Source organism: Chelonoidis abingdonii, chromosome 26 (genome assembly GCF_003597395.2).
Source record: "Chelonoidis abingdonii isolate Lonesome George chromosome 26, CheloAbing_2.0, whole genome shotgun sequence".
Classification (NCBI taxonomy): domain Eukaryota; kingdom Metazoa; phylum Chordata; order Testudines; family Testudinidae; genus Chelonoidis; species Chelonoidis abingdonii.
The window spans coordinates 18,755,990-18,764,385 of record NC_133794.1 but is presented as its reverse complement, the minus strand read 5'-3'; the positions used below and the strand labels follow the sequence as shown (position 1 = coordinate 18,764,385).

The window sequence follows — 8,396 nt, the reverse complement described above, 5'->3', positions numbered from 1 at the left end:
AAAGAGTTACACAACTAGCAGGCTAATTGACCCAGATTCAACCTTTAAAGACATATTAGTGGATAATTATTGTGCTTTTTGTGTGTGTACAAATTACATGTATATTGTTAGAGGCTGACAATGTAACCAAATGGTTCCTGTCTATCGCTGTATTCTGTTAATTCAGAGATCAAAAGGAAATATTAACATTTAGATGAACTGTGAACGTAGTAATATCATCGTCCTTATTTCTCTCTGAAGTTTGTAGTAAACTACCTGTGAATGGCTGACGATGGGCAGTTGCCTTATGTTAATCCATGTAGCTAATTATCGGTGAGGCTTAGGGAATACTCAAAGCTAGGATAATTGCCTATTGTTCAGCCAAGGACTGCACGCTGTCAAGAGGCTGCGAAGAAACTGTAAGAAGAACTGTAGGGCCCTGAGCCTCTCATCTCAGATCTGCTTAAGCTTCATCAGGGGAAGTTTGAGTCACAATTCTAAGGTCTATTGGACACTGGACTATAATCTATGGATTAATTCTGAAAGTACTTTTTGCAACTCTAAAGCTCACCCTCTCTGCTATGAAACTGACTTAAGAACTCTATTCATATCTGTATGTATAATGATCTCTACCCAATACTTTCTCTTTTCTTTTTTAATACATTTTAGTTTAGTTCATAAGAATTGGCATGCATTTGAGTAAGATCTGAAATATTCATTAACTTGGTGGGTAATGTGCCCGATCCTTTGAGACTGGTAAAACTTTTTATATAATGAACTAAAATTTTCAGTAATCCTCATCATATTTGACTTGGCTGCCTCGGTGGAAGCTCAAGGCTGGGTTGCTATAAGGGAACTGTATTTCTGGCTTCTGCATAACCAGTAAGGTATTGGGGAAGCTGTTTCGTTGCTGGCTTGGTGAATCTAAGTATTAGAATAACTGCTAATTTGGGGGATTGTCTGCCCCATTCTTTGCAGTTTGCTCTAACTGAGCAGCTGCAGCATCCCTCCCACCCACCCACCCCACCCCCCTGCCAGGGACCTCAGTCACATGGTTATAAAAATGTTCTCTGTGTTTAGACTTTATGGAATGCTTGTAAGTTACTGTATGTATTAACCTCACTTTTAGCTGTAGCCCATGTTGTAAGGTAATTGTGGTGGGGCAGCTGCCCCATCCCTATGAGAGATTGGGGTAGGACAGGCCAGAGCAGCTGCTCCAAGAGGCAGCCAGTCAGGGAAGGACTGTGGGAGAGCCAATGAGGGGTGAGCAAGTGGCAGCCAGTCAGGACCAGACTCAGCCCTCTATAAAGGCTGCCTAGGAGAGGAGCAGGCAGCCTATACCAGACCTCCAATAAGGGAGGTCTGTCTCCTGAGCTAGGAGACCAGCACCAGCACCAGCACCAGCACCAGCACCAGCACCAGCACCAGCACCAGCACCAGCACCAGGGATAGGGATAGGGATAGGGATAGGGATAGGGATAGGGATAGGGGAAGCTGAAGGGAACTCTAGCCTGCTACCTGCCAGGTAGGGTGACCAGACAGCAAGTGTGAAAAATCAGGATGGGGGTGGGGGGTAATAGGTGCCTATATAAGAAAAAGACCAAAAGTCAGGACTGTCCCTATAAAATTGGGATATCTGGTCACCCTACTGCCAGGCTACAGGCCCTGAGGGAAGGGCCTAAAGGGTGCAAAGGGTTAGAGGGGTAGTGACCCAGGGAGACCAGACAGCAAGCGAGGGGAGAGAAGGAGGGCAGGGAGGCTGCTGTTAGAGAGTCCCTGGGTTGGGACCTGGAGTAGCAGGTGGGCCTGGGTCCCCCCTTTTCTCCCCGATATTGCACCTGGCCATGGGAAGTGGCCATATTGAACTATACCATACCCCTGATGGAAGGGGTTAGACTTTGGGGTATGGATGACCACCGTGGCAGGTGGAGGACTGCTGTTAAACCCCCACCCCCCAAAGACTTTGGGGTCCCATTTCCTGGGCACTGACTCTGTCTGTTACCCCCTCACAGAAATGGAGCCCCGCAGCCCACCTGCCTTAGGCCCTAGGCCCAGCACCAACCCCCAAGTAGCTCCGTAGCTTAAAACCCCCTTCTCCCAGACCTCCCCCTGAAGGTGTGGGCCGGCTGGGTTCCCTCTTCCAGGGGCCAGGTGGTCAGTGTAGCACGGAGCACACAGACACCACGTTCAGGTTTCTAGCCCTATTGCTTTTCACTTAACAGAGCCCAGATCATAAAGGAAACAACCATCCCCCAATCGCAGTGCCACTCGCCAGCTCACCTGTCCCTTGGGAGCCCTTCGGGGTCTGTCTGGGCTCAGGTCACAGGGTCCCCCTCACCACAGCAGGGATCCTGAAGCAACTGGTGGTGGGGGAGTTCTGGGGAGCTGCTTTAGCTGGTGAAAATGTACAAAGACACAAGATAGATCAGCCCTGGCTCTCTGTGTAACCTTCCAGCCCTGCTGTCACCTGCCTCAGCCTCCCCCGGTGATCCCAGACCTCAACCATGTACCTTTGTGGCCAGGCCACCCCCCCTCCCCAGACAACCCCCTGGGAGCCAGTCTATTGGATAGGGTGTCTGTAGTAGAACAGAGGAACATCCTGAGTTAACGACCTTCAGGATTTGGCCCATTTGCACATGCAGGTATCTGAATTAGGGCAGAGGCCTGTTAGGATTTGGGGTTTGCCACTGTCTGGGTTTAGAGACATTTGCCGATGTCTTTCAATCAAGAGGGGCTGCTATGAATTGTATTATGGTAGCACCCAAGAGCCCCAGTAATGGGCCAGGCCCCCATTATGCCAGGTGCTGTACAGACCCCAGTGAAGCATGTAACCAAAAGGGTCTGTGGGCAGAGCCTGGCTGGGGGGCAGAGTCTGGCTCATGGACTCAGCCCAGAGAGAGGGGTCTCAGACCCGCAGGCTCGCTGGAGCCAGGGCCAGCCCCCCCATGCAGCACAGGTGGTGCAGAAAGGGGACATGGGGCTCAGGTTACTCCCTGGGGGCCCATTGCTCACCCCAGGGGGAGCTGACCCCAGGGAGGAGGGGGCCCTGGCACAGGGGGTAGGTGAGCTGTGGGTTGTGGGGCCATCACGTCTCCCATCCTGCTGCCAGGGTGGGAGGAAGCAGAGCAGCTCGACCTGGGCCTTGTGTGTGCGCCTCCTTCCCCCCCAGGACCTGGCAATGGGGACTGACATGGATGGAAAGAAGATCAAGGACCCCATGAAGGTCATCGTGCCCAGCCTGCTGGACCCCAGCGTGCAGGTCTATGACAAGCTGTCACGGAGTCCCCGGGCGATGCTCTGGAACTGCTCCCCACAAAGCCAGTATAACAGGTTTATTGGACAACAGGAACACAGGTTACAGCAGAGCTTGCAGGCACAGTCAGGACCCCTCCACTGAGTCCTTCTGGGGGTTCAGGGTGCTTGGATCCCAGCTAGGATTCCCTGAATTCCGCCCCACAGCCCAAACCCAAACTGTCCTGCCTTTTCTCCCACCGGCCGAATCCTTTGTTCCCTTCCCCTCTGCCCAGGAGCTCCCCCCTGCCGGGTTCGGATTACAACCTGACTACCTGTCCCTCACCTACAGACATCCCCTGCTTTCCCGTTCCCCACACAGACAGTCCCTACTCCTTCCCATTCCCCACACAGACAGCCCCTACTCCATCACACAAGCTCCACATCTTCCTGCTCTACATCTTCCTGAAGAACGGTAACGCCACAGGCCTGCAGGGGGCAGCACTGAGGGGGGGGTCTGCTGCTGCAGGGGGTGCCCCGGAGGCAGTGCCCAGGCCTGTGGGGCTTGTGGGGAATAGCACTGCTTAGACTGGCACGCCCCCCAGCCATGCAGGGCACCTCCTGGCCAGCCACTTCCCGAGGCCTGTGTCCAGCCTGGCTCTATGGCCCTGTCTCCCCTCTGCCCACCTCTTGGTGCCTGTGAGCCAGCCAGTGTGGCCTTTGCTCCCTGCTGCTGCCTTCCCAGCAGTGTCTGCCCTCCACACTCCCCCCAGCCCGTTCTCTGCAGGGAGGGGAAATGGAGACACACACCCGGAGCAGCCCCCAGCCCATTCTCTGCAGAGAGGGGGGACATCCCTCCCTTCCTGCAGGCTGTTCAGACACCATGTTCTGTCTCTGAGTCCCCTGCGACCAGTTCCCTGTCCACCCCTTGTGCCATCCTTGGACCTGCTTCTTGCCGCATCCAGCCCCTTCCCCCAGCTCACCAGGGCCTGGGAAACCTCACTGACCCTGACATTGGCACAGTCCCTCTTCCCCCATCGGTTCCTGCCCCATGCCGGCTCGGTGGGGCAGGGCCCGGCTCGGTGGGGCCCTTCCTGTAACCCTGCTCAGGCACTGCCCCTGTGCCCATTGCCCAGGCCAGGTGCTCTCATGTGGCTCCTCTGGCTGCCCAGTTTCCTGGCCAGGGGGCCTGTGGAGTTGCCAGGCCTCTCCCTCTGCACTAAGCAGCAGTAAATGGTTTGGGGGGAGTTGCCTTCCCTCCAGCTCAAGTCCTCACAGCCTTAAAGAGCCAGGCCTCGGCTCTGACACTGCACCTGGCTGGCCGCAGGAGGGGGAGCCCAGATTAGGGGGAGGGGAGGCTCCCACTGCACTGCCGGGGGGAGCTAGAGAGACCCCTGCCCCCAGCGCCCGAGAGAACCTGTGGAGGCAGGAGCCACAAGGACCTGAATTCGATCATTAACTACATGGCGTCCAGTGGGTTAGAGCGGGTGGTGCTGGGAGCCAGGACTCCTGGGTTCTGCCCTCAGCTCTGAGAGGGGTGGGAAGAGCAGGATCTCAGAGTTTGATCAGGGAACTAGGACTCCTGGGGCCATGGACTGAATGTGCCTGGGCTGTGGGTGCGTCCCAGGGGTGCTAGCGCTGACCTGTCTCTCACCATGCAGGTGAGAGTGAGGAGATCCTCAGCAAGCTGATCCAGCAGCAGAGCCACATCATCCGCAACATGCAGCTCCTGGACACCTCCCTCACGCCTGGGGTAAGGGACTGGGGCCAGGGGCAGTAGCTGTACCCATGCCGGGGGCAGATCTGTGCTGCACAGGGGAGCCCAGGCCATCCTGGGGGTGTCCCCTATGGCAGTGACCTACTCCCAGCACAGAGGTGACCTCTGCCCCTGTACAGTGGGTGACGCCCTCCCAATATGAGGGTGACTCCTGAGTTACTCCCCATCTGGGATGACCTCTTCTGCCCTTGCAGAGGACCCTAAGGTCAGGACCTCAGATCGCCAGGGAGCTGGAGCTGGTGACCACTGCATGGGGTGGCACAGGCGAATAAGGAGAAGCAGCTCTGTCCTACCATCAGTCTCTCTCTCGCTCAGTGATCCATTCTGTTCTTTTCTCTGCCTCTCCCCTGCCAGCCTGGCTGGAGCGACCCAGGTAGGCCGCGCTCTCCCTGTCTGCCCCCGTTCCCACCCTGAACCCCCTCCCTGCTGCCTCTCACCCCCTTTCCCTTCCTCCCCCAGAGCGGGCAGCTGCGACCAGAGAGGAAGCTGCAGCTGGAGTCCACCTACCGGCTCTCCTGATGGACCCCCAGGCTCAAGGACGTCATGGAGGTACCGGGCCATCTGCTTCCTGGCCTTGGAGGTGGGGGTCACACCTGGCAGGCTGGGCCAAAGGTGGAGGGATTGGTTTGAGGTCAGCCATGTGTAGACCCCTGCATATCCGTGCACCATTTCTGTGGATAGTGGATCGGCTGCAGACACAGCCATGCAGGGCTCTACTCCCCAGCAGCGCCTGCCCCGTGGCATCCGGCTCAGGCAGTCCAGGGGACACAGCACGCTCGGGGCCAGTGGCTGGGCGACAGGTCGGAGTCGGGGGTGTCCGGCACCCACTCGTCTCGTCATGCTGCTTTCTGTCCAGCAGCTTGAACAGCACCAGTGTCCCCGCCAGCTCCTGGGCAGCAGGATTTGAGATTGGAGTGGGTGGGGCCTCAGCACCCCACCCCTCCACCCCACTGTGATGCAACACGCTCTGCTGCTGCCATGTGTCGTCGCTGCTCATGACCCCCCAGGAGCAGCACGTGATGAGACGTCCCTACCCCCTCCATGCTGCCCCTTCTCCTCAAGTCCCTGCCCCCTCCACCCTGCCTCTTACCCCCAGGACCCACCCTCACTGCCTCTTCCCTGCAGGACCCCTTCCTCGCCCCCCAGCCCTTGTGAGGGCTTGCTGCTGCCAGTGAGGATGCGGATACAGGTAAAAGACAGCTAGTGGACTGCAGGCTGATGCACATCCATATTTTTGTATCTGCGCAAGGCTCTAGTCGTGAGAGGCTCATCAGAGAGTCCTCTCCTGCTGCCATCCTTAGGGGTCTTAAATCATAGACACGAGTGCAGGGGAGTTGTTACCCGGTGCTGAGATGCTGCCACCTCTCGAGTGGGGCATGGGCAGTTTATACAGGGGTCCCTCACCAGGGCTGAATTCTTCCTGAGGAGTGACAGGCAGCTGTTAACAGCTGCACAGCAGCACTGCCTGAGAATCTAGGGCAGGAGGGGATCAGTGTGTGGGGCTGGAAGTGCAGGGGTCCAGGCAGCACAGTCATGACTGGCACTGCAATCTGAATGGCCAGCAGGGTCCTTGGCCTAAACTCCAGTGAGGAGCAGCTGTTTGTCCTTCATCTGAAGGACGGACTCCTGCACACATACTGGTTACTGACTGACCGGGGAGAGCGCCCCCTGCAGAGCCCTCCACCCCTGCTCCCTGCAGTACAGCGCCCCCTAGCACTGCACTGGAGCCAACACTGACTGCCAGGGCAGAGCGTCCCCTGCTGAGCCCTCTGCCCGCTCCCTGCAGTGCATTGCCCCCTAGCACTGCACTGGGGCCAACACTGACTGCCAGGGGAGAGCACCCTCTGCTGAGCCCCTGCTGCCCACTCCTTGCAGTACAGCGCCCCCTAGTGCTGCACTGGGGTCATAAAGCACCCTCTGTTGACTCACTAGCACCCCTCCACTGGCTTTTCCTTAGAGGTCTCCTGTCCAAGCGCTGCCTGGGTCCAAACCTGCTTAGCTTGTGAGCAGTGACATGGTCACTTCTTCCCCCCTCAATCTTACTGGGGGCTGAGCCCCTCATCGCCCTGCCCTGTGGGGCACTCCTCAAGAGGGTGGAGGGAGCACACTTAGTTGCCTTCAACCTACTGGCTTGGGGATCCTCCAGGCCAAGAATTAACCCCGCTGCCCAAGCTCCTGTCCCTGGAAGATCACAGGCAGGAGGCTCTCAGGCCCCTGTTCCAGTGCTGTGATGGTTCCTTCTGTGGGATTTTGGGGCAGGTAGTTGCGATAGCCTCAATCCCGTGCCTAATCCAATCAGGGGCACACCCCCTGCGCCAACCGCAGCTCAGCAGGCCTTAAGCTTCCCTGTACAAGTCAATGCAGCGGATTAATGTAAAAGCCCCTATTATGTGGCATTCAGATGTATCATAGCCTGGGCCCTCTGTGTGACCGGGACACACCTCATGGGGCAAGAGGCAGGGCCTGGATCTGCCTCCAGCAGGAAAGGGGCACTGAGGGCAGCCCCCTGCCTCCCCCCGTCCCAAGTGTGGGGCCCTGGATCCAGCTGCAAGATGTCTCTGCCCTCCCCATAAGGGTGGATGAGTGGGGAGTTCACAGCAGGGCACTGAGCAGCTGAGGGGGATGTGGGGAGATGTGGGGGCATCACAGGAGGAGTCAGCGTGGTCTTTGCTGGCTCCCGATGCTCCTCCCTGGAAAGGGGGCCCCAGGCTGCTCCCCCCAAGGGTTGTCATCATTCAGTGAGGAGCTGTCCCAGCCCCTCCCCCCACAATGGGGTCTGCTTGGCCACCAGGTCCGAGGTTACTGCTGCTTGGCCCCTGCTGACCTGTCCTCCCCCACTGCCGCACCCCCCCTCCACAGGACATCATTGAAGACAGACTGGACAAGAAGCTATGGCCCTTCATATCGGACCTGGTCCCTACAACCAGCTCCCAGGCTGCTGTCAGGTAAGGCTGAGCCTGGCTGGGTTGTGGGGGGCAGAGCCCTGACAACCCCCCCCCCCCCCGAGGATGTAGGAGCCTCTGTGTGTGGCCTCTACAGGGGAGGGGGTGCCCAAGAGCCTGGAGCCCTGGACTCCTCTCACCATGTCTCCTGCCCCCCAGCAGTCCCTCAACACACCAGGGCCCAGGATGGAGGGAAGGGACTGGCCGAGCTTTAGACAGCACCCCCAGCCCAGGGCAGGTGCCACCCTCCCCTACTGCCTCTTACCTGCTTTGGGGCTCCTGCCCCACTGCCTTGGGCAGGGCCTGCCCCACTGCCTCCTGCAGGCCCTGCCCTTCCATCTGGCATTCCCTCAGCAAGCCCATGGTATCCACACTACCCCTCTCTTTCCCCCCAGCCCCTGCTTTGGGCAGTGCCCACCCCTCCGCCTGGCATTCCCTCAGCAAGTCCCTGGTATCCACACAGCCCC

General features: G+C 58.1%; 1 long non-coding RNA gene across 1 annotated transcript; it reads left to right on the top strand.

Annotated features, from left to right (window-relative positions):
* The first annotated feature begins 4,900 nt into the window (after positions 1-4,900).
* Positions 4,901-7,982, top strand: LOC142045993 (uncharacterized). Its single transcript, XR_012654916.1, has 3 exons — positions 4,901-4,963; positions 5,447-5,536; positions 7,847-7,982. It is a non-coding gene; the product is annotated as an uncharacterized LOC142045993 (long non-coding RNA).
* Positions 7,983-8,396: the final 414 nt, after the last annotated feature.